At 46.5% G+C, this 23,972-nt stretch overlaps 1 long non-coding RNA gene across 1 annotated transcript in view; it reads right to left on the bottom strand.

Moving 5' to 3' along the window:
- Window positions 1–2,104: 2,104 nt before the first annotated feature.
- LOC138250129 (uncharacterized) overlaps window positions 2,105–23,972 on the bottom strand; it is a 145,594-nt gene continuing 123,726 nt past the window's right edge. Inside the window, exon 3 of the long non-coding RNA XR_011194893.1 lies at window positions 2,105–2,505. This is a non-coding gene — a long non-coding RNA (uncharacterized lncRNA). The remainder of the gene's footprint in view (window positions 2,506–23,972) is intronic.

Raw genomic sequence — 23,972 nt, 5'->3', positions numbered from 1 at the left:
GTGGGGCAAATTGCCCCTTGCCTGGCTTTTTAATTCTCTACTGGCATTATGTGCCATGGATGGGACACAACAGTGGTGCAAAGATGACACAAAATTGTATGAAATCTAGGCATGAGTGTTCCAGAGTGGTTGTCATTAGGGGGCTCATATACAAGGGTCCTGCCCCCAGGAGACTCACTTTTTTCAATGTTGAGGGGCACAAGACTCTCACTCACACTAATGGTGCAATACAAAGCCACCATGCATGCCTTGGCGTGATCTCATAATTATTGCATAAAGCAAGGCAGCGTAAAGCACTGCATTGTTTGGCTCTGCGTCACGGAGGTGTTGCGCTTGCCTTGCAGTGGGTGTTCACATGCAACACCCATTGAGTTTGACACTGACCCATTTTATCAGACTCACGTAAACCTGGTGCAGGCCAAAAACAATACACATTGCCAGAAGAGGCGTAACAAGGAGAAGTGTTTAAAATTCTCCTTTGCTTTTCTGTTTCCAATGTGTGCTGCATTCTGTAGCACAAAGAACATGCCAAATAAGTCAATGGATGGTGTATGTGCAGAAAGGGACAGAGAAAACTATAATGCAACTTGATGACAGATTGTGTGAAGGCATAAGCCTTTTCTACAGCACCAGGTTTAAATCCATAAATTTACATGAGTCATCCTGAATATCCATGGGTGTTGCCTGTCAAAATATCCCCCCACGGCCCTTGCATTGCACCCATGGCACAGATTAAACAAAGGCAGCCTATTGAGGTTCTTTAATTTACCCCATAGTTATGAAGTCTGGATGAGCCACACATGGTGACTTAGCATGGTCTATTGGATATGACTGAGAGGCTTGTGCCACCTGAGGTCCAAGAGTAGTGGGACACCAGCAGCACCAGTTTATGGTACATGGGCCCGTATCATTATACGTTGCTTTCCTAGGATGTCTGGTGGATGCATAATCCACTCAGGAAATGACATATACTGGCTAGTTCAGCCAGTCTACAGTGTATGTGGCATAGAGGGTACAGATTCACAGTCTGGATTTGCATTGGATGTGTCTAGGCAGATATGACACATGTTGTGGTCTGGAAGAATATGTGTTGCACGTGCACGTACAGATACACATTGGTGTTTGCCTCAAACTTTTGTCTATATTTTGGTGATCATGAGGCCAGCTTGGGTAGCCAAACGAGTGAGATTTATTCCAAGGAGGTATCTGCTTTCTATTGGCATGCATCAAAATATGGTGCCATATTGAGGGATTACCTGTACTTAGGATGTGGGTATGTTTTCACACATGATGATCACCTGGGCAGCTATTGTCACATTCTGCCACTATGACCTGGAATGCATCAGTGCATGGTACCTTGGCTGGATTCACCTTCCATTTAGCCATTGCTTCTGGGCAATGTTTCATATTCTGACTCTTTGTGTTATGTTTTTACAATCACACATAAAATGTAGTCTTAGGAGTGAACAAATTGTTTGTATCTGAATGTATGAAACAAACGTGGTAGTATACATCCCTGCTTGGTGCAGTTGCATCTTTGCCTAGTGAGGCAAGCGTGGCCGCATTGGCACTAGGTAGCCAATCTTGCACTGGCACCTTTGAGTATTTTGCATTTATTTGTGATGTGAGATACCACAATGGATTTAACATGTGCCTGCAGACTTGGATGTAGCAAATGTAGATTATATGTGTTAGACTGCGTTTCCATGCACATACTATGTGCCTTGGTTCACGGTCAGAATATGAGTTAACTCTGTTATCCTCCACAAGTATGAGGCTGTACAAATGGCTAGCTGTACAATACAAATACAATAATTGCAAACTATTAACTTTAGCACACCATTTTGATTGTGGTTGGATGTCTGATGGTCATTACACTGCAACAGAACAACAGAACACATTATCATAACCTGTCCAAACTGTGCAATCTATGTTTGGTGTCTGTCTTCTCAATGGACCTGCATTTGGCACAGGTTGTTGCAAAATGTTGGCCAAAGCTGTTTTTTAAACATTGCTACATACCTTCTGTGTCAATTATTAGCATGGGTGATGTGAGTGTTTTGATGTTTACAGTAACTATGAAGTAAGATTGCTTACACAACGGTAGTGTTCATAAATTATTTGTCATTTTACTACAATCTTTCCATGTAGTCCATACAATTTTGATCCCTTGATGTGGCTCATGCATCCCAGCCAATGAAGGTACATTTTTCGTTCTGGTCCTCATCTTCCTCATCATCCTCACCTGGGACTTCATGTTCCTCATTTTCCTTATCCCATGGGACATTGGTCCACACACATATGTTGTGTAAAATGCAGCACACAAATATGATCTTACATACCATGGGGGGAGTAGATCAATCTCCCCCCAACATCTCAAGACAGTAAATGCCTGACTTAAGGAATCCAAATTCTGCTCCGCTGTGGACCGGGTCCATTGTGCATATGTCTTGGGATGTGCACATGGAGTCATGACCCATGGCTGCAGACTATATCCTTGGTCAGCTGAAAAGACAGGAGGGGAACAACCAGTCAATGGTCATGAGGGTTGATGTGCCCATATTCATGTACATTCGGTTTTGTGCCCTGAAGGAGTCATACTCTTTGCAACAGTATGAAACGTGCACTGAAATTGTTTGGCATTCACACATTTTCATTTTTGGTATGACTGACGATGTACTATACACACAAGTATATGCCTGTGTGACACACTTACTATTTGTAATACTTAGGAGTGACAATGCCATGAAGTTAGTGAATCTTTACTAGTATGGAGTCATTGAGGAGGCTCTTCTCTCACACCCCTCCATTTTGCTTGTATGGGACTACAATTGGCATTTCTGAAGTAATACATGTCAGATTTTACAAAATGTAGCCTGGTCAGATGATGTTATCACATTCATTCACACATATTTGTATGTGACATTAGTAGTCACTGTTGTGCATTGGCTATTGCCATGGAGAGATTAATGAGTACATGACATTGGCCACTGCCATGGAGAGATTAATGAGTGCATGTCATTGTGAAGTATATAAATGTCTGCACATGGCAGTGTACTGTGTCCACTATGTTGACAGTACACAGGGGGAGAGATATAGAGGAGTCTTGAGCTGTATAGTGCAGCTGGTAAACTCAGAACTGCACTGAAAGTGCAGGACATACATTTCAACATGTTGCAGTGTCCTGGGTTTGCAGACTGCACTAGCAGAAAATGGGCAACATTGCACCTAGACAGGCACATTATGTGAATGGTGAATATGTGGCTGCCTGTCTTATGATTTGTACTTTACGCATGGGGGGTCTACCTTGCTGCACAGACTGAACCGTTGGACAGACAGGATGGCACGTTTGTATATATGATGACTAATGTAATTTCCCATGGTACACATGGTCGGGTGAGGCCAAATATTTCATATTTTCTCAGTTTCACAGGTATTGGATACACTACATGCCTCATGACAATAGGAGTTACCTGTGGAGATACAGAGAAGAGAAATGGAGGCTCTTCCTTTAACACAGAATTGTGACCTAGCAATTTAAATAGTGTATTTCCGAGGATCCCTCATCATTTTGAAACAAACACAGGGCCTCATTTATGGTTTATTGCAACAGGGCATCACAGAGAGTCACTTTGCTGTGCTGCCCTGCATCACAAAGAAAGGACAGGAATGTGCAATATTACATTAATGAAACACAGCACATTGGTGTTACTTATGCATGCACAAGATCACAGATTGGTGGCTAGCACTGACACATGTACCCTTGCACCATGGAGCTTAATTGTTTTTATGCAGCAAGGGACACCTTCCTGCCCAAAAACAAACAATAACAGCTTTTTCCTCTTTGTATGTGTGCTGCAGAATACATCACACATAAAAGAGTAAATAACAAAGAGAAATTAAGTTATTTCTCCTTTTACACCTCCCCTGGGGAAACACACATTTTTTAAACATTTCTATGGTTCTTGTAATTCTGGGAATGTTTCAAATCCCATTGGTGCTGCATGGGGAAACCCACCATAAGTACCATGGAACACACCCTTGATGTAGAGTCAGGCAATGCAGCACTTTGTACTGCCTTGTTTAGTCCATATCTATGAGGCCATGAAAGGGCACGCAATGTGACTTTGCATTGCCTAATAGATATGATTGAGAGACCTACTCCACCAGAGCATCAGGGAAATAGAGGGCCCAGCAGTGCAAGCCTCTTTTACATGGGGTCCACAGTGACTTAACAGGTCTTAACATGTGTGACTTTGAGGGTTGTAGTACACATATGCCATGTAGGATGGTGAAAGTATTCACCCAACACAAATATGGCTATTATATCCAACATGATTTACTGTCATGAGACCCGTCATGTGCCTGAGATGTACTTACCTACCAGTAAGCTATTCCCATATCTTCCATTCTGGAAGTGCTAATTTATGATGGAATGTTTGAAGATGTCAGACATTACCTGTTCTGCCACAATCAATAAAAAATGGAGTGATCACTATGATTTCCAGAAAAGCTGGCCTCTTGATTATATTGACAGAACCAGGTGACAATGGCAGAAAGCTAAGAACCCGACTACAGAGCAATGACTCTGAAATATATGCCCCCACAATTGAGGACCCTAAGTTCTGGAGCAACCTATCAGCTAAAATTGCTGACCTACCTCCTGATGCTCAGATTATACTAGGCAGTGACTTTAATCTCCTGATGGACCCCCTACTTGATAGACAATCCACCGTCAAACACAGAATCCCCAAAGCACACAAAGCATTGCACACCCTCTCCACAGCCTACCAATTGCCAGATGTCTGCAGACTTCATACCCCACTGGCAACGACTTCACATTCTTCTTCTCCCCACACAACTCCTTCTCCAGGATAGACAGCATTCGAGTTGACCAGTCTCTCCTCCAGCATACATGCTTCACCTCCATAAAACCCATTACAATCTCAGACCATGCGGCTATATCCATTACCCTTCAAATCCTACCAATACCTATGAAATCGAAATCTTGGCGCATGAACTCAGAAATTCTATAGGACCCAAGCACAACTGAGGAACTCTATAAAAAATATCCCAATTCATACAAATAAATAAAGGTTTGGTCTCATCCTCAGTAACGCTCTGGGATTCTCTGAAATGTCACTTCAGAGGACTTGTTATAAGCCCTACGGCTCATAAAAACAAAACAATAAATTCAACCCTAGACCAACTAACAACTAAAATTAAAAATAAGGAAATGACTCACAGGAATTCTAATGATCCTTTCATTTTGACATCCCTCAAGCACCTCACATACGAGTTCAACTCCATAATAATAAGCAAATGCGCACGCTTATGGGTTCATTCTCAAAAGGGAAAGAAACTTTTCTACTTAAATAAGGCAGAAAAATCCCTAGCAGCCTAATTGAAGTTTAAATGCAACTCTACCTTTATCAAATCGAATAAAGATAAACAGAATAAGGTACATACCTCAACTGAGGCAATCCTCCAGACATTCCAAAACTTTTACATGAAATTATACACTCCCACTATCAATAACCCTCGAGAAGCCTGACTGTTTTTTTTTTTTACGAACACTACCGATTAATCAACTAATTCTGATCAAGAATCTATATCAAAGCCGATCTACACAGATGAAGTCTATGTCGCCGTTAGAAATATCCTATCTAGTAAAGCTTCAGGCCGGGATGACATACCTATTGAGTTTAACAAAACCTTCTTGCACACCATTATGGACATCCTACACTCAAGATTAAACTATTTTTCAACACTTGGCTCAGTGTCAGGCTCAGCATCTGAAGCCACTATTGTGGTTATCCCAAAATAAGATAAAGTCCACTCCGACCCCAAAGATTTCAGACCTATATCCCTCATAAATATGGAAGCAAGACCTACACTAAAATCCTTGCCAACTGTCTCACACCCCTGATCCCTAAACTAGTCTATCCTACCCAATCTGGCTTTATTAAGGGACACTTAGCTAGCGACAATATCCGTCTCCTTTCACATGTAATTGAAAAAGCCTCTAACCCACTCTCCCCCAAAGCGGCCACCATAGCCTTAGATTCTGAGAAGGCCTTCGACAAGGTCTCCTGCCCGTATCTCGAAACTGTCCTTCAAAGACAAAAACTAGGAGATAATTTCATCTCAATGTCCATGCCCCTTTATTTGAAGCCTTCAGCTAGAATACAGATCAACGACACCCTATCCCATCCCTTCCACTTGAGACAGGGAACTCACCAAGGCTGCCCACCCCCCTTACTTTTTTTACAAGCCATTGACCCTCTACTCACAATGATCAATAACTCAATAGCCATTCCTGGAATCACATTCGGGGGCACCCCATACAAAACAGCCACTTATGCGGATGATATTTCGATATTCACAACTAACCCAACCAAAGCCATAACCGAAATCCGTTTCTCCCACTTCTCAGGCTACTTCTGGAACAGAAAAAAACCCAAAATACTTCCCTTAAATGTCCCCAGCAACCCCTCCTTAGCGGGCTCTTTCAACTTCAAATGGAAATCTTCCATTAAGTATCTGGGAATTTGGTTATGCAATGACATGCCTGGATTTATTACCATAAACAAAAGCAAAACCACTGACAAACTGAAAGATCTATTGGCAACATGGTCGCCCAAACATATATCATGGTGGGCAGACTTGAAACCATCAAAATTAAAGTGTCTCCCTGGATAAACTTTCATGTATGCTCCCCATGTGTCTCTCTCAAGACTTCTTCTCTAAAACTGATAAACATGTTTCACAATTCCTATGGGAAAATAAAAAACCCAGAATCGGCCTAAAAAAACTGAGTACACCTACTAAATTGGGAGGCGTAACTTCCCAAACTGGTACATTTACCGAACTTCAAATGAATCCCCCCATTATCCCAAACTGGTACATTTACCAAATTTCATACCTAGCAGCCCAGGGTGCACGATGGTTTGAACCTGATCCACAAAAAAAACCTATCTGGCTTGTTATTGAATCTTCAATCTGCAAACCTTTTTCACTATTATCATCTCTAACAATGTTATCCCACCCTTTTAATCACTCCCAGAAGATTTTCAAATACATTAGCACGGCCCTGATGAAACTAGACGCACTCTTGTCCACCAATACCTACAAATCCCCCTCTGCATCTCTATGGCACAATACAAAACTGCAAATACCTAACTCAGTGACTATTGCCGCAACATGGGCCTCAAAGGAATTTGAAACAGCTGAAAAGCAAGCACAATCTCTCAAATACTGATTTCTATGAACTCCTTCAACTCAAAGCAAAAATCTCCAAACTAGGCCCCTTAAAGGACTTGTCACAAAATAACAAACGTTTACCGCAAAAGGATATGCGGCCTTTAGAATATGCAAACTAGTCTACTCCACTAGGACCCCATAACACCCCCCATTGCCTCATAAATGGTCCTCCTTTTTCTCATCCACCATACTTACGCCTCCTAGTGAGGAGACGTGGTAAAAAATAAGCCTCCACCTAACACAGGACAAATGAATCCACTCAATAACCCAAAAAAGATTCTTCGCTGCTCATTCCCTATACTGGACCCCTGCCAAGCTGTTCAGATTAAAACTTAAAGACTTAAAGACTCGAACGACCGACATGGATCTTAGATAAACCTCCTTGAATACTCTGTCTTGCCTAGATATAGTGTAGACTTTAAGTTATACTTACTTTCATTGATAGCAAGTATGTATGATTAAAATTACAAGCTCGTTGGTAATGATAGACGATCACTGATTATGTAAACTTTCACTGTGCACTGATTTGCCTAACAAGACATGTCTCTGTTGCATAATCAACTCTTCTTATGTGGGTACCTGCCCAATTGCCGTAATATAGCAAACTACCACATAACTCCCATTTTTACTTCTTTTTCTTTTTGTTTACTTCATGTTATTAAAATTCAATACAATTTTCAGAAGAAAAAAGAAGAAAATGGGGTCGCTAGTTGGAAGCTCATTGACACCCTGTCCAAGTAGGGACCCTCACTCTAGTCAGGGTAAGGGAGGTACTCAGCTCAGATAACACCTTGGTAACTTGGCACAAGCAGTCGACTTATCTCAGATGCAATGTGTTAAGAATTTTTACCCATACACAGTAACACAGTGGAAACACCACAAAAGTACTCAACAACAGTTTAGAAAAATATCCAATATTTATCTGAGTAAAACAAGACTAAAACGGCAAAAATCAACATACACAAGCAAAGATACGAATTTTAACAAATTAAGGGGGTAATTCTGACCCTGGCGGCCGGTGGCCGCCAGGGCCACCGAGCACGGGAGCACCGCCAACAGGCTGGCGGTGCTCCCACGAGCATTCTGACCGCGGTGGTTCAGCCGCGGTCAGAAGCGGAAAGTCGGCGGTCTCCCGCCGACTTTCCGCTGCTCGGGGGAATCCTCCATGGCGGCGGAGCGCGCTCCGCCGCCATGGGGATTCTGACACCCCCTACCGCCATCCTGTTCATGGCGGGAAACCCGCCATGAACAGGATGGCGGTAGGGGGTGCCGCGGGGCCCCTGGGGGCCTCTGCAGTGCCCATGCCTATGGCATGGGCACTGCAGGGGCCCCCGTAAGAGGGCCCCGCAAAGTATTTCAGTGTCTGCTAAGCAGACACTGAAATACGCGACGGGTGCAACTGCACCCGTCGCACCCCTGCAACTACGCCGGCTCAATTCTGAGCCGGCGTCCTCGTTGCAGGGGCATTTCCTCTGGGCCGGCGGGCGCTCTTTTGGAGAGCGCCCGCCGGCCCAGAGGAAATGTCTGAATGGCCGCCGCGGTCTTTTGACCGCGGTGCGGTCATTCAGCTGCGGTACCCTGGCGGACGGCCTCCGCCGTCCGCCAGGGTCAGAATGAGGCCCTAAATCTCAATATAGTGCTTAGACACACAAAAGCTACAATTTGGTGTTATTACGACGTTGTGATGGAGTTGTAACCAGCACCACTCTTGCAGGAGTGCGGCCCCAGGCACACAGTCTCACAGACCCTAGGTGCAGTACCTCAGTAATGTGGCAGAGGCAAAGACGTAGCACAGAGTTGGGTGGTTGAGGCATTCCTGGAGCTGGTGTAGTGTCGGTTCCATACAACTATGCAGGAGGTGAGGCGTTAGTTTCTTACAGAGGTGAGGCATTGGTTCCTTGCGGAGGCAGTGGAGGTGAGGCAGCACCAGAAGCAAGGCGTTGGCTCCTTACAACCTGGCAGGGTTGATGAATCCTGTGGGTCAAGACGCAATGAGGTGACCTCTCGGGGTTGCGGTCACACCACGGGCCCACAGGCAGCACGGCTGAGTCATCAGTGACACAGCACCAGGAGCTCAGTTGGGCCTGCTGCATCGAGTGAAGTCATTACACTTCAGTGGTTACCACAGCTACAGGTTGCAGGCAGCAGCATGGGGTCATGCAGCAGAGTCGGTTCTGGAGTCGTCCAGAGTTGGTGTCCCTGGTATGTCTTGTTTTTAGGCCATCTTTCACTCCCAAGGGCCCAGGAACTGGATTAGGCAACACTTGGCAAGTCAGGGTCCTCAGCAACAGTACGTAGATGCTGTCAGGTGAAGTCTTTGCTGTCAATGAGACTTCTTAACAGGAGGCAAGCTCAGTTCAAGCTCTTGGAGAAACTTCACAAGCAGATACCCAGCAAAGTCCAGTCTTTCTCCTCTCTAAAGCAGAAGCAGCAACTGCAGGTCAATCTAGCAAAGCACACACAGAAAAGGGACAGTACTCCTCCTCACAGCTCTTCTTCTTGATAGAGTTTGCTCTTGATATATGTGTTTGAAAGTTGTGGGGTCAGCAGTCCAATACTTTTTTTAATGTCTGCCTTTGAAGTCGGCAAACCTCCAAGGAAAGTTTTTATAGTGCATGTTCGAAATGGGGTCTTTGGTTGACAGTCAGGTTACCCCCTGTTCAAGCAAGGACCCTCACACTAGTCAGGGTAAAAGAGAATCACCCTCAGCTAACCCCTGCTTACCCCCTTGGTAGCTTGGCAGAGCAGTAGGCTTAACCTCAGAGTGCTAGGTGTAAAGTATTTGTACCAACACACACAGTAACGTAATGAAAACACTACAAAATGACACAACACTGGTTTAGAAAAATAGGAAATATTTATCTAAACAAAACAAGACCAAAACTACAAAAATCCGACATACCCAAGTCAAGTTATGAATTTTTAAAGATTAAACTCAAAAATAGCGCTTAGAAACAAAAATGCTTCAATGAGATGTTAACACGGCGTCGTGACTGAGTCGTTCCCAACAAGCCGACACCAGCGGCGCCGGACACGGAGTCGTGTAGACCCCCAAGTACAGTACCTTTGGTGAAGAGTGAAAACAAGCCGAGGCGCGAAGTCAGGAATCGCGGCGTCTGTGCGAAACGTTGAATCTGTGCACTTCAAGCGGCATCGGTCACGACGTGGTACGGCGACTTCCACGGAGTTGCAGACTTCAGCGGGGCTGCTGCGGCGACGGGCCTGCGAAGAGTGTCGCGTTCCAGCGAAGGTCACGGTGTCAGGTGCAGGCGGCGTTACCGGATTCAGCAGCGGCGTCGGTCCGGAGTCGTCCGAAGTCGATTTCCTTGGATTTCCACCAGCTTTCCTTTCAAGGGCCCAGGGACTGGATAGGGCACCACTTGTCAGAGCAGGAGTCTCTCCAGAGACTCCAGGTGCTGGCAGAGAGAGGTCTTTGCTGTCCCTGAGACTTCAAACAACAGGAGGCAAGCTCTAACTCAAGCCCTTGGAGATTTCTTCACAAGATGGAAGGCACACAAAGTCCAGTCTTTGCCCTCTTACTCTGGCAGAAGCAGCACTGCAGGAAAGCTCCACAAAGCACAGTCACAGGCAGGGCAGCACGTCTTCCTCAGCTATCAGCTCTTCTCCAGGCAGAGGTTCCTCTTGGTTCCAGAAGTGTTTCTCCAGTCTGTAGATTTGGGTGCCCTTCTTATACCCATTTTAGTCTTTGAAGTCACCTTTCTTCAAAGGGGACTCACACCTACTTGTGAAATCCTGCCTTGCCCAGGCAAGTCATCAGACACACAGCAGGGGGTTGGAGCCGGCATTGTCAGAGGCAGGCACAGTCCTTTCAGATGAGAGTGACCACTCCACCCCTCCCTCCTAGCAGAGATGGCTAATCAGGAAATGCAGGTTACACCCCAGCCCCCTTTGTGTCACTGTCTGGTGTGAGGTGAAAAACAACCCAACTGTCAAACTGACCCAGACAGGGAATCCACAAACACGGCAGAGTCACAGAATGGTTTAAGCAAGAAAATGCTCACTTTCTAAAAGTGGCATTTTCAAATGCACAATCTTAAAATCAACTTTACTAAAAGATGTATTTTTAAATTGTGAGTTCAGGGACCCCAAACTCAACATGTCCATCTACTCTCTAGGGGAATCTACACTTTAATCATATTTAAAGGTAGCCCCCATATTATCCTATGAGAGAGACAGGCTTTGCAACAGTGAAAAACGAAATTGGCAGTATTTCACTGTCAGGACATATAAACCACATTACTATATGTCCTACCTTATCCATACACTGCACCCTGCCCTTGGGGCTACCTAAGGCCTACCTTAGGGGTGCCTTACATGTAAGAAAAGGGAAGGTTTAGGCCTGGCAAGTGGGTACACTTGCCAAGTCGAATTTACAGTGTAAAAATACACACACACACACTGCAGTGGCAGGTCTGAGACATGATTACAGAGCTACTTATGTGGGTGGCACAACCAGTGCTGCAGGCCCACTAGTAGCATTTGATTTACAGGCCCTGGCACCTCTAGTGCACCTTACTAGGGACTTACTAGTAAATCAAATATGCCAATCATGGATAAACCAATTACATACAATTTACACGGAGAGCATATGCACTTTAGCACTGGTTAGCAGTGGTAAAGTGCTCAGAGTTGAAAAGCCAACAGCAACAGGTCAGAAAAAAATAGGAGGCAGGAGGCAAAAAGACTGGGGATGACCCTGCATAAGCAAAAGTCCAACACGACCCCCTACCAGCCTAAAACCAGGGGAGAACAATCAATACCTTGATGTACTTCCCTGATTTGGGCGATAGAACAAGGACCCAGGCCCACAACAGCAGGGGCATGTTCCAGTTCTACGCCTTCCTGACTCCAGTTGGATCCCTCTGTCCATACTCTCAGGGCCCACTAAGCTAACCCATGGGGAACCCTTCTCCACATCTACAGACACCATCTGTGCAGCACCTAACTTTACTTTGCTCACAGATGTATTGCAATGGGCAGATAGTACCACCAGGGCCAACACAGTGGTGTTGCCCACTCCTACCCCGGGGTGTGACTCTCGTCCCCCCCCCAGGGGCAACTCTGTCCACCAGGACAGCAAGCCACGGTGGCCTCGGACAACTGTCAGGGATGAGAGCCCGACCTCAGGCCTCTCCAACCACTGTGCCTCCGGAGAGTGGGGGGCGGTAGCCCCAGGTGCCTGGCACTCTTTGACCACTCTCTCTTCCACCAGGTCAGGGATGACAACCTGACCCTGGTCCTCCCCTCTGGGGCTCTGTACCCTCCCTGCAGAAGCGGCACCCCCAGAGTCAAAAACTGTCAGGGTGCTTGTAGAAGCAGTCCTGCACAATTCTTCCACCAGTGCAGGGCTGTTAACCTGCCACTGGTCCGCCAACCTGGGGTCTGTACCTTCAGGTTGGACTAGGGCCAGGGGTGAGGCTTCCCTCCCCCTGCCCTCCCTTCTGGGGTCCTGCACCCCCCAACTAGGAGTGGCCCCCTCAGAAGAAAACATGGGATGGGCACTGTTAGCAGTAGCCCCTTCCTCCAGGTCAGGGGGGACACCCTGAACCTGGCCTTCCAATCCAGGGTCTGTACCCTTAGATTGCACTGGGGCCAGGGGTGAGTCTCTTTCTCCCCTGCCCCTACTCTCAGGGTTCTTCACCCCCCCCCTCAGGGAGAGTACCCCTTGAAATCACACCAGGGGGGGTGATTGGGCAAACCGCCCACCCCTTCAGGTCAGGGTTTACCCCCTGCACCTGATCCTCCAGTCCAGGGTCTGTACCCACAGACTGGACCACTGCCTGGCAACCCAGGAATTCCTGGGGGGCATACCTACCCCCCACCAGGTCAGAGTTTACCCTCTGAACCTGGTCATCCAACCCAGGGTCACCACCCTGCGGTTGAACCACTGCCTGGCACACCAGGACTTCCTGGGGGGCACACTTACCCCCCTCAAGGGACACCCTGTCCCCAAGGGCCACACAAGAGTCTGGCTGGTGCAGGTCTCCTGACCTCTGCCCATCTGACAGAGTCTGGATTCCCCCCAACCCAGAAATGGTCTTACCAAGGTCATTTCTGGGGGGCTCTGCTCTCAGAGCTGACCCCTGACCCTCCAGGTTCTCCACTGGGGTCCGCAACCCCCTCTCAACCCTCTGTCTGGACTTCTGCACCCCCTCACTAGGAGTGGTACTGCCAGACACCAGAACTGGTGTGACGCTGGCTACAGCCGCCCCCCAAGTTCTCCTGACACTGTGGGGTCTCCCTCAACAGATGGCCCTATGGTACAGGCTAGGCTCCCCTCCTGGTGTTCCCTCATGGAACCCTCCAGGACCTGGGACCGGATCTCTGGCACCTTGGGCCTCAACCCATCCCCATTCCCTCTCCTCTGAGACTGGACATGGGGTCCCTCACCCATCCCACTACACTGGGACCTACCTGGGACACTACAATCCTTCCCTACCTCACCTGGTTGGGAACTACCTAGACCACTCCTCTCAGGAGCACCCCCAAATGCCTCTTCAGACTCTCTGGTACTCACCCAGAAGTCTGCCTCCATTGCAAACTCCCTGGGGTCAGAGAACTCACACTCCACCTGGTGTTGGCATAGCTCTGGAAAATAAGGACTAGACATATGCTCTCCAGCAATTACATCACTCAGCCCCTTACATGAATTAACCAAAGTACCCTTCACCCAACCATCCAGTGACTCTGCTTTGGAAAAGCACCCCACATCACCCTCCTGAGACTGGTGAGACAGTACCTGACTGTCCCTGACACTCAACCCACACTCATCTGGGATGTCTTCACACTCCATAACCAGGACGTCTACCTGGGGGGAACCCCTCTCCCTGTCACTCTCACCTAGAGTCAGTAGAGTGTCCCTCCCACCAGTAGGAATATGACTCCCCATGCCAGTTCCCCAATCCACCTCAGGGACCCTGTGCATCACTGGAGCTACCTCATACCCCTGAACCTCCTGGTGTGTGTTAACTCCCTCCTTCAAGTAGGGCACCACATCTCTGGGCATGTGCACTTCTTCAGCAGCACTAGATAAAAAATTGTTGCTGCCACCATTCCAGCTGGATTCAGCCATCATGACTTCCAGCTCCTTCATTTTGAGCTCATAAGCCCAAATCCTCTTTTTGATCTCTAAGTCCCTCCTCCTTTCTTCCAAATCCTTCTCCCTTTGCATCCTCAACTCCTTGAACCGGCGAGCCCTCTCTGCCTGTCTGTCCTGTAACTCTTCAGGAGTCAGACCCTTGGATGACACCCTGCTACCCCTCCTGGGGACCCTCCCCCCAGGCGTAACAGGTACCTCCACTACACCAGTGTGTATCCTCTGCACTTCCCCACCCACATTCTCCTCCTCTGTGTGCCCTCCAGCCTTCTTGATTGTCACCCAGGCCCTCTGTGCCTTTTGCAGCTCCCCCTCCCTGGTGGAGCTCTCAGTGGGACAGTCAAGATCTTTAAGGAACTGTTTCAATTGAGCAACTGAGTACTCCTTCAGTTTCTCCATTTCAAACACAGCTCCAGCTGTTGCATCTCCAGATTGAGACATGATGGTCACAAAGGCTGAAAATAAGTTCCCAATGAAGTAAAAAGATTCAGTCAAGGGATCAGCAAAATCATGGAAGTAGAACAAAAAGGAGTCCTTAAGAGAAAAAGCAAAAGATCACCAAACAAGTAGTATGTGGTCACGTAGTGGTCTGAACTCAAACAGTAGTATACACTTAATTACTGTATGTCAAGTACAAATACAAGTCCAAATCCCAACCGCTGATCACCAATGTTAGAAATGGGGTCTTTGGTTGACAGTCAGGTTACCCCCTGTTCAAGCAAGGACCCTCACTCTAGTCAGGGTAAAAGAGAATCACCCTCAGCTAACCCCTGCTTACCCCCTTGGTAGCTTGGCAGAGCAGTAGGCTTAACCTCAGAGTGCTAGGTGTAAAGTATTTGTACCAACACACACAGTAACTTAATGTAAACACTACAAAATGACACAACACCGGTTTAGAAAAATAGGAAATATTTATCTAAACAAAACAAGACCAAAACTACAAAAATCCGACATACCCAAGTCAACTTATGAATTTTTAAAGATTAAACTCAAAAATAGCGCTTAGAAACAAAAATGCTTCAATGAGATGTTAACACGGCGTCGTGACTGAGTCGTTCCCAACAAGCCGACACCAGCGGCACCGGACACGGAGTCATGTAGACCCCCAAGTACAGTACCTTTGGTGAAGAGTGAAAACAAGCCGAGGCGCGAAGTCAGGAATCGCGGCGTCTGTGCGAAACGTTGAATCCGTGCACTTCAAGCGGCATCGGTCACGACGTGGTGCGGCGACTCCCACGGAGTCGCGGACTTCAGTGGGGCTGCTGCGGCGACGGGCCTGCGAAGAGTGTCGCGTTCCAGCGAAGGTCACGGTGTCAGGTGCAGGCGGCGTTACCGGATTCAGCAGCGGTGTCGGTCCGGAGTCGTCAGAAGTCGATTTCCTTGGATTTCCACCAGCTTTCCTTTCAAGGGCCCAGGGACTGGATAGGGCACCACTTGTCAGAGCAGGAGTCTCTCCAGAGACTCCAGGTGCTGGCAGAGAGAGGTCTTTGCTGTCCCTGAGACTTCAAACAACAGGAGGCAAGCTCTAACTCAAGCCCTTGGAGATTTCTTCACAAGATGGAAGGCACACAAAGTCCAGTCTTTGCCCTCTTACTCTGGCAGAAGCAGCACTGCAGGAAAGCTCCACAAAGCACAGTCACAGGCAGGGCAGCACGTCTTCCTCAGCTATCAGCTCTTCTCCAGGCAGAGGTTCCTCTTGGTTCCAGAAGTGTTTCTCCAGTCTGTAGATTTGGGTGCCCTTCTTATACCCATTTTAGTCTTTGAAGTCACCTTTCTTCAAAGGGGACTCACACCTACTTGTGAAATCCTGCCTTGCCCAGGCAAGTCATCAGACACACAGCAGGGGGTTGGAGCCGGCATTGTCAGAGGCAGGCACAGTCCTTTCAGATGAGAGTGACCACTCCACCCCTCCCTCCTAGCAGAGATGGCTAATCAGGAAATGCAGGTTACACCCCAGCCCCCTTTGTGTCACTGTCTGGTGTGAGGTGAAAAACAACCCAACTGTCAAACTGACCCAGACAGGGAATCCACAAACACGGCAGAGTCACAGAATGGTTTAAGCAAGAAAATGCTCACTTTCTAAAAGTGGCATTTTCAAACGCACAATCTTAAAATCAACTTTACTAAAAGATGTATTTTTAAATTGTGAGTTCAGGGACCCCAAACTCCACATGTCCATCTACTCTCTAGGGGAATCTACACTGTAATCATTTTTAAAGGTAGCCCCCATATTATCCTATGAGAGAGACAGGCTTTGCAACAGTGAAAAACGAAATTGGCAGTATTTCACTGTCAGGACATATAAACCACATTACTATGGGCCTGATTCTAACTTTGGAGGACGGTGTTAAACCGTCCCAAAAGTGGCGGATATACCACCTACCGTATTACGAGTTCCATAGGATATAATGGACTCGTAATACGGTAGGTGGTATATCCGCCACTTTTGGGACGGTTTAACACCGTCCTCCAAAGTTAGAATCAGGCCCTATATGTCCTACCTTATCCATACACTGCACCCTGCCCTTGGGGCTACCTAAGGCCTACCTTAGGGGTGCCTTACATGTAAGAAAAGGGAAGGTTTAGGCCTGGCAAGTGGGTACACTTGCCAAGTCGAATTTACAGTGTAAAAATACACACACAGACACTGCAGTGGCAGGTCTGAGACCTGATTACAGAGCTACTTATGTGGGTGGCACAACCAGTGCTGCAGGCCCACTAGTAGCATTTGATTTACAGGCCCTGGCACCTCTAGTGCACCTTACTAGGGACTTACTAGTAAATCAAATATGCCAATCATGGATAAACCAATTACATACAATTTACACGGAGAGCATATGCACTTTAGCACTGGTTAGCAGTGGTAAAGTGCTCAGAGTTGAAAAGCCAACAGCAACAGGTCAGAAAAAAATAGGAGGCAGGAGGCAAAAAGACTGGGGATGACCCTGCATAAGCAAAAGTCCAACAGTGCACAAGATCCTGCTTCTCGCTGTCCTGGCCCAAGACATACCGCAGGGGGTTGGAGACTGTATTGTGTAAGGACAGGCCCGGCTCAATTCAAGTACAAGTGTCAGTTCCTCCCTCCACTCCAGCCCAGAAACACTCATTAGGATATGCAGAACACACCTCAGCTCCCTTTGTGTTATTGTCTACAGTGAATTCACAAACGGCCCAACTGTCACTCTGACCCAGACGTGTATTCAGCAGCCAAGCAGAGGCACAGAATGGTGAACAAAGAAAATGCCCACTTTCTAAAAGTGGCATTTTCAAACAGACCATCTAAAAGCCAACTTTACCAAAAGAAGAATTTTTACATTGTGAGTTCAGAGACCCTAAACTACAAATTTTTATCTGCTCCCACTGGGAAATTACACGTAAAGGGTATCAAAGGCAATCCCCATGTTGACCTATGAGAGAGATAGGCCTTGCAATAGTGAACACCAAATTTGGCAGTGTTAGAAATGGGGTCTTTGGTTGACAGTCAGGTTACCCCCTGTTCAAGCAAGGACCCTCACTCTAGTCAGGGTAAAAGAGAATCACCCTCAGCTAACCCCTGCTTGCCCCCTTGGTAGCTTGGCAGAGCAGTAGGCTTAACCTCAGAGTGCTAGATGTAAAGTATTTGTACCAACACACACAGTAACTTCATGAAAACACTACAAAATGACACAATACCGGTTTAGAAAAATAGGAAATATTTAACTAAACAAAACAAGACCAAAACGACAAAAATCCGACATACACAAGTCAAGTTATGAATTTTTAAAGATTAAGCTCAAAAATAGCGCTTAGAAACAAAAATGCTTCGATGAGATGTTAACACAGCGTCGTGACGGAGTCGTTCCCAACAAGCCGACACCAGCGGCGCCGGACACGGAGTCGTGTAGACTCCCAAGTACACTACCTTTGGTGAAGAGTGAAAACAAGCCGATGCGCGAAGTCGGGGATCGCGGCATCTGTGCGGAACATTCAATCCGCGCACTTCGAGCGGGGTCGGTCACGACGTGGTGCGGCGACTTCCACGGAGTCACAGACTTCAGCGGGGCTGCTGTGGCGTCGGGCCTGCGAAGAGCGTCGCGTTCCAGCGAAGGTCACGGCGTCAGGTGCAGGCGGCGTTACCGGATTCAGCAGCGTCTGAAGTCGATTTCCTTGGATTCCACCAGCTTTCCTTTCAAGGGCCCAGGGACTGGATAGGGCACCACTTGTCGGGGCAGGAGTCTCTCCAGAGACTCCAGGTGCTGGCAGAGAGAAGTCTTTGCTGTCCCTGAGACTTCAAACAACAGGAGGCAAGCTCTAACTCAAGCCCTTGGAGATTTCTTCACAAGATGGAAGGCACACAAAGTCCAGTCTTTGCCCTCTTACTCTGGCAGAAGCAGCACTGCAGGAAAGCTCTACAAAGCACAGTCACAGGCAGGGCATCACTTCTTCCTCAGCTATCAGCTCTTCTCCAGGCAGAGGTTCCTCTTGGTTGCAGAAGTGTTTCTAAAGTCTGTAGATTTGGGTGCCCTTCTTATACCCATTTTAGTCTTTGAAGTCACCTTTCTTCAAAGGGGACTCACACCTACTTGTGAAATCCTGCCTTGCCCAGGCAAGGCATCAGACACACAGCAGGGGGTTGGAGCCGGCATTGTCAGAGGCAGGCACAGTCCTTTCAGATGAGAGTGACCACTCCACCCCTCCCTCCTAGCAGAGATGGCTAATCAGGAAATGCAGGTTACACCCCAGCTCCCGTTGTGTCACTGTCTGGTGTGAGGTGAAAAACAACCCAACTGTCAAACTGACCCAGACAGGGAATCCACAAACACGGCAGAGTCACAGAATGGTTTAAGCAAGAAAATGCCCACTTTCTAAAAGTGGCATTTTCAAACGCACAATCTCAAAATCAACTTTACTAAAAGATGTATTTTTAAATTGTGAGTTCAGGGACCCCAAACTCCACATGTACATCTACTCTCTAGGGGAATCTACACTTTAATCATATTTAAAGGTAGCCCCCATGTTATCCTATGAGAGAGACAGGCCTTGCAACAGTGAAAAACTAAATTGGCAGTATTTCACTGTCAGGACATATAAACCACATTACTATATGTCCTACCTTATCCATACACTGCACCCTGCCCTTGGGGCTACCTAGGGCCTACCTTAGGGGTGCCTTACATGTAAGAAAAGGGAAGGTTTAGGCCTGGCAAGTGGGTACACTTGCCAAGTCGAATTTACAGTGTAAAAATACACATACAGACACTGCAGTGGCAGGTCTGAGACATGATTACAGAGCTACTTATGTGGGTGGAACAACCAGTGCTGCAGGCCCACTAGTAGCATTTGATTTACAGGCCCTGGCACCTCTAGTGCACCTTACTAGGGACTTACTAGTAAATCAAATATGCCAATCATGGATAAACCAATTACATACAATTTACACGGAGAGCATATGCACGTTAGCACTGGTTAGCAGTGGTAAAGTGCTCAGAGTTAAAAAACCAACAGCAACAGGTCAGAAAAAAATAGGAGGCAGGAGGCAAAAATACTGGGGATGACCCTGCATAAGCAAAAGTCCAACAGGCAGTATATCACTATCAGGACATGTAAAGCACACCAATACATGTCCTACCTTTTAAATATCCTGCACCCTTTCCATGGGACTGCCTTGGGCCTACCTTAGGTGTGACTTACATGTAGTGAAAGGGAAGGTTTGGGCCTGGCAAGTGGGTGCACTTGCCAGGGCGAACTGGCAGTGTAAAACTGCACACACAGACATTGCAGTGGAAGGTCTGAGACAGGTGTACAGGGCTACTCATGTGGGTGGCACAAATAGTGCTGCAGGCCCACTAGTAACATTTGTTTGGTGCACTTTACCAGGGACTGGTAAATCAAATACACCAATGATGGAGAAAACCAATCCAATGTAGATAGAGTGCACATCTACTTTAGCACTGTTAGGCAGTGGTAAAGTGCCCAGCCAAGCCAAGACCCCATATCAAAGATGAACCCCTTGCTGAACCTGATCATGTACTGTTCGTGAATGGCTCGTCTAAGAAATGATCGGTGAAATTTGAAAGCTGCTTATGCAGTCGGTTTTGGTGAAGGTATGGTGGAAGGTTCCTGGTACCATGGTGTAACCTTTTCCCACGTGGCTGAATTTGTAGCTCTTACTGTGTCTAAGAACAATTGAGAGTTAATGTCTTTACTGATAGTCATTATGGCTTTGCTGATAGTCAGTATGGCTTTGGTGTTGTCCATGACTTCAGATCGCTGTTGTCACAAACAGAACTCATGTTGTCATCTGGATCTCCTATTCATAATGGTGGCTAACTGCTTGATGCTTTATCCATGCCCCAAGAGACTGCTGTGGTTAAATGTGGAGACCACAGGAGTGGAAGCAATTCTGTAACAGCTGGTAACCGGTATGCTGACAAAGTTTTCATTTTTTGTTGTTGCTGCTGATACTTGGGAGGAGGTTAAGTCGTAGCAAGAGGAGGTCCCAGAGTTAGAACGGCAGAGCTGGACAGGTTGTTTGAACAATGAGGATGAGATTTGGGTTTCAGAAGATGGAAGACCTGTGTTACACAATAGCTTGTCGTCTCTGATAACTAGACATTTCCATGGTCCTGCACACATTGGGAAAGACACAATGATTAGACTGTTTAGACGGAATTGGTTCAATCCCTGATTTTGACTTCTGGCCAAAAACCTGTTCCACAGGTGTACTATCTGGCAGCATAAGAATGTAGAGAGAAACACACCAGTGACCCTGAGCCACATAGGAAAATCAGGAGGTTTCTTTCACCGGATGGAACTGGATTTTATCGAAATGCCTGTATGGAATGGGCTTCCTGGTTGAAATGTGTATTTTCTCCACTTTGGTCAAAGAATACCCACCTCGGAGGAATGAAAGTCTCACTGTAGCCAAATTGCTTTTGCAAAAACTGATTTCCCCATTTTCTGGAACAAGAATGAGGGACTAATTTTGATAATGAGATCCTGAAAATACATTGTGAAGCTCTGCAGGTGGAACAGCAACTGCACTGTAGTTACCGACCTGAGGCTTCTGGCATTGTCAAGCAAATCAATGGGACATTGAAATCCAAGATAGAGAAAGTATGTTGGTGTGTTTCCAAAGTACTCCTGACCGGACAACAGGACTGTCACCCTATGAGAACCTAATGTGCTGAACTATGAGACTTCCCTGCTGTGCCTGAAAATGAGCTTGTGAATATTACAGATGATATGATTCTCGACTACTGCAAGGGACTGAATGTTGCGGTGCATTCTGTTGTCACACAAGGTTGGAGCTGCCACTGCTATCTGACATCAGGAACAGTACCATCACCTCAGTCTGGGTGACTGCATCCCCATTAAGAAAGATGTCTGGAAGTCTTGCTTAAAACCGAGCTAGAAAGGACACGTCCACGTGATCATTTTAACCAACATATCTATGAAGTGTGGTGGACTTCCTAACTGGGTGTATGCTTAACATAATCAACAAGTGAGATGTATGTTTGAAGAAGTGACAACTGAGCCACAAACACCATCTTTAGATCACCCCATTGGAGCTGAGGGGCTTGAAGAGATTGACCAAGAGCCTCAGAGTCCGTCCAAGGTCCGAGATGACACAAAGCCAAGTAATGGAAAGTCCTGAGTTTGTGGTGAGTGAGTCTGGAATAACCACAGAGGACCAGCGGCATGTGCAAGTGGTTGCTGATACAGATGCTGGTGAGGGAATGAGTGGCCAGGAGGACGAGGAAGCTGAAATCAGGCCTGAGTCTGAGGAAACTGATTTGAGTGGGCTGAGTTACAGGGAGGAACAACCTGTACTCAGGAGATCGGAAAGAGCAAAAATGCCCTGTTGGAAGTATTCTGTCCCTGAGTGGATATATGAAGCTTGAAGTGAACTTGATCGAACCATCTGTGATCTGGGTGACAACAGTGCAGTGTTAACAGAGTCTCCATGATTTATGTAATTTTGTAGTGTTTTCATTAAGTTATTGTGTGTGTTGGTAAAAATACTTTACACCTAGCACTCTGAAGTTAAGCCTACTGCTCTGCCAAGCTACCAAGGGGGTAAGCAGGTGTTAGCTGAAGGTGATTCTCTTTTACCCTGACTAGAGTGAGGGTCCTTGCTTGAACAGGGGGTAACTTGACTTTCACCCAAAGACCCCATTTCTAACAATATCAAATCAATCTTCAATGAAAAAATTACATTTAATTTTCCTAAATGTCTCGCTAATCCTGAAGCATTCCAAGAGACCAATGAAAGGTCAGCATTTGAAACTCGACTATAACAACTTGCCCTTCGACAGAGACCTATTCAAACCCTGCCAACCAATTCCAATTTTCATGTTTAGGACTTGTAACCTTATGTAGGGGACCTTCCAAAACCTTCACCACCCATGCACCCTGGAATAAAAAAACTTGCACAATTTCCCTAGAGGATGATGAACATTTCACCCACCAGTTTGAATTACTATTTGAAGAGCCTAGACCACGAGTAGAATACTGCCCACCAAAGTGCGTTAACTTATCCCAGACTGGGATAACATCTATACCTCTGCATTAAAGTTGAGCACAATTGACCAAAATTAATTTCAAAACAATTTTGGAAGTGAACAAAACCTTTGCCTTACACCCACCTGTATTGTGGTCAAGAAAGACCCTCACAATATCGCTACTCTCAATTAATTTGAGTTCCTATATTTCCAGAAAACACAACAGTACAGAGGATTGATTTAAACTTATGTTAGTGTCAAATAAAGTCAGAAACTCCAAGCTATCTGGTACTCCGTATGCCTAATGAGGTCATTACCCCTACTGTATTTTTCTCCCACATTCTGAATGTCTAGGGCAGAGCAGGTGTCCAGAACTCTTAATGAGGCGGTGCCAGGCAAGATTGCATCAATTGAGTCAAATGTGCCACATGGCATCACCGGGTAGTCTATCTGTTGGTGATCTCATGATGAACCCATGTCTGGCATTTGCTTTAGAACAGGGAACGCCTCCTAAATTCCGTTCTGGGAGTTCTCCATTCTGGGGACTTGATCCTGCACAGCCGGAGATCCCACATGCTCCCTTTCCTCAAACCTGACCTTCTTTTTAGTGATTCGCTGATTTCTTTTTTTCCCCACCTTTTTCACTCTTATCTTAATTGGATTACTGGCCTTTTCCATCTCACTTTTATTCAATTCATTCGACTTTAGGAAAGAGTGATCTTTAGGCAGGAAAATTGGGAATGGAGCCGCTCAAGTGTTCAGAGCAGATTCCTTTTTCTGAATGTCTTGGACCACCTTTTGAGAATTATGCGCTGAACTCATGCTGGAGAAAAGATTATCCAGAGAATACACCACACTCTCTGGGAGAGAAGGATTCAGTAACGTTGGAATTACTTTATCCAGTTGTGATTTTCCCGCTTGGGTTCCTTTATTGGAATGGGTGTACATATCACCTGTGTTCGTCAAATCCCCAGCGGTTGAGGACTGCAAAAAGGTACCATTTATGTTAAGTCCCACTAATTGACATACATCCTTTACAGTCGTCTTGGCCTACTCGTCAGAAGGGTGGCTCGCATATTGTTTTACTAATAGAACCTTCAATATGGAAA

The sequence above is a fragment of the Pleurodeles waltl genome, chromosome 1_2, assembly GCF_031143425.1.
Source record: "Pleurodeles waltl isolate 20211129_DDA chromosome 1_2, aPleWal1.hap1.20221129, whole genome shotgun sequence".
NCBI classification, from domain to species: Eukaryota; Metazoa; Chordata; class Amphibia; order Caudata; family Salamandridae; genus Pleurodeles; species Pleurodeles waltl.
The sequence above is the reverse complement of the archived record's forward strand: the minus strand, read 5'-3'. Positions and strand labels throughout refer to the sequence as shown.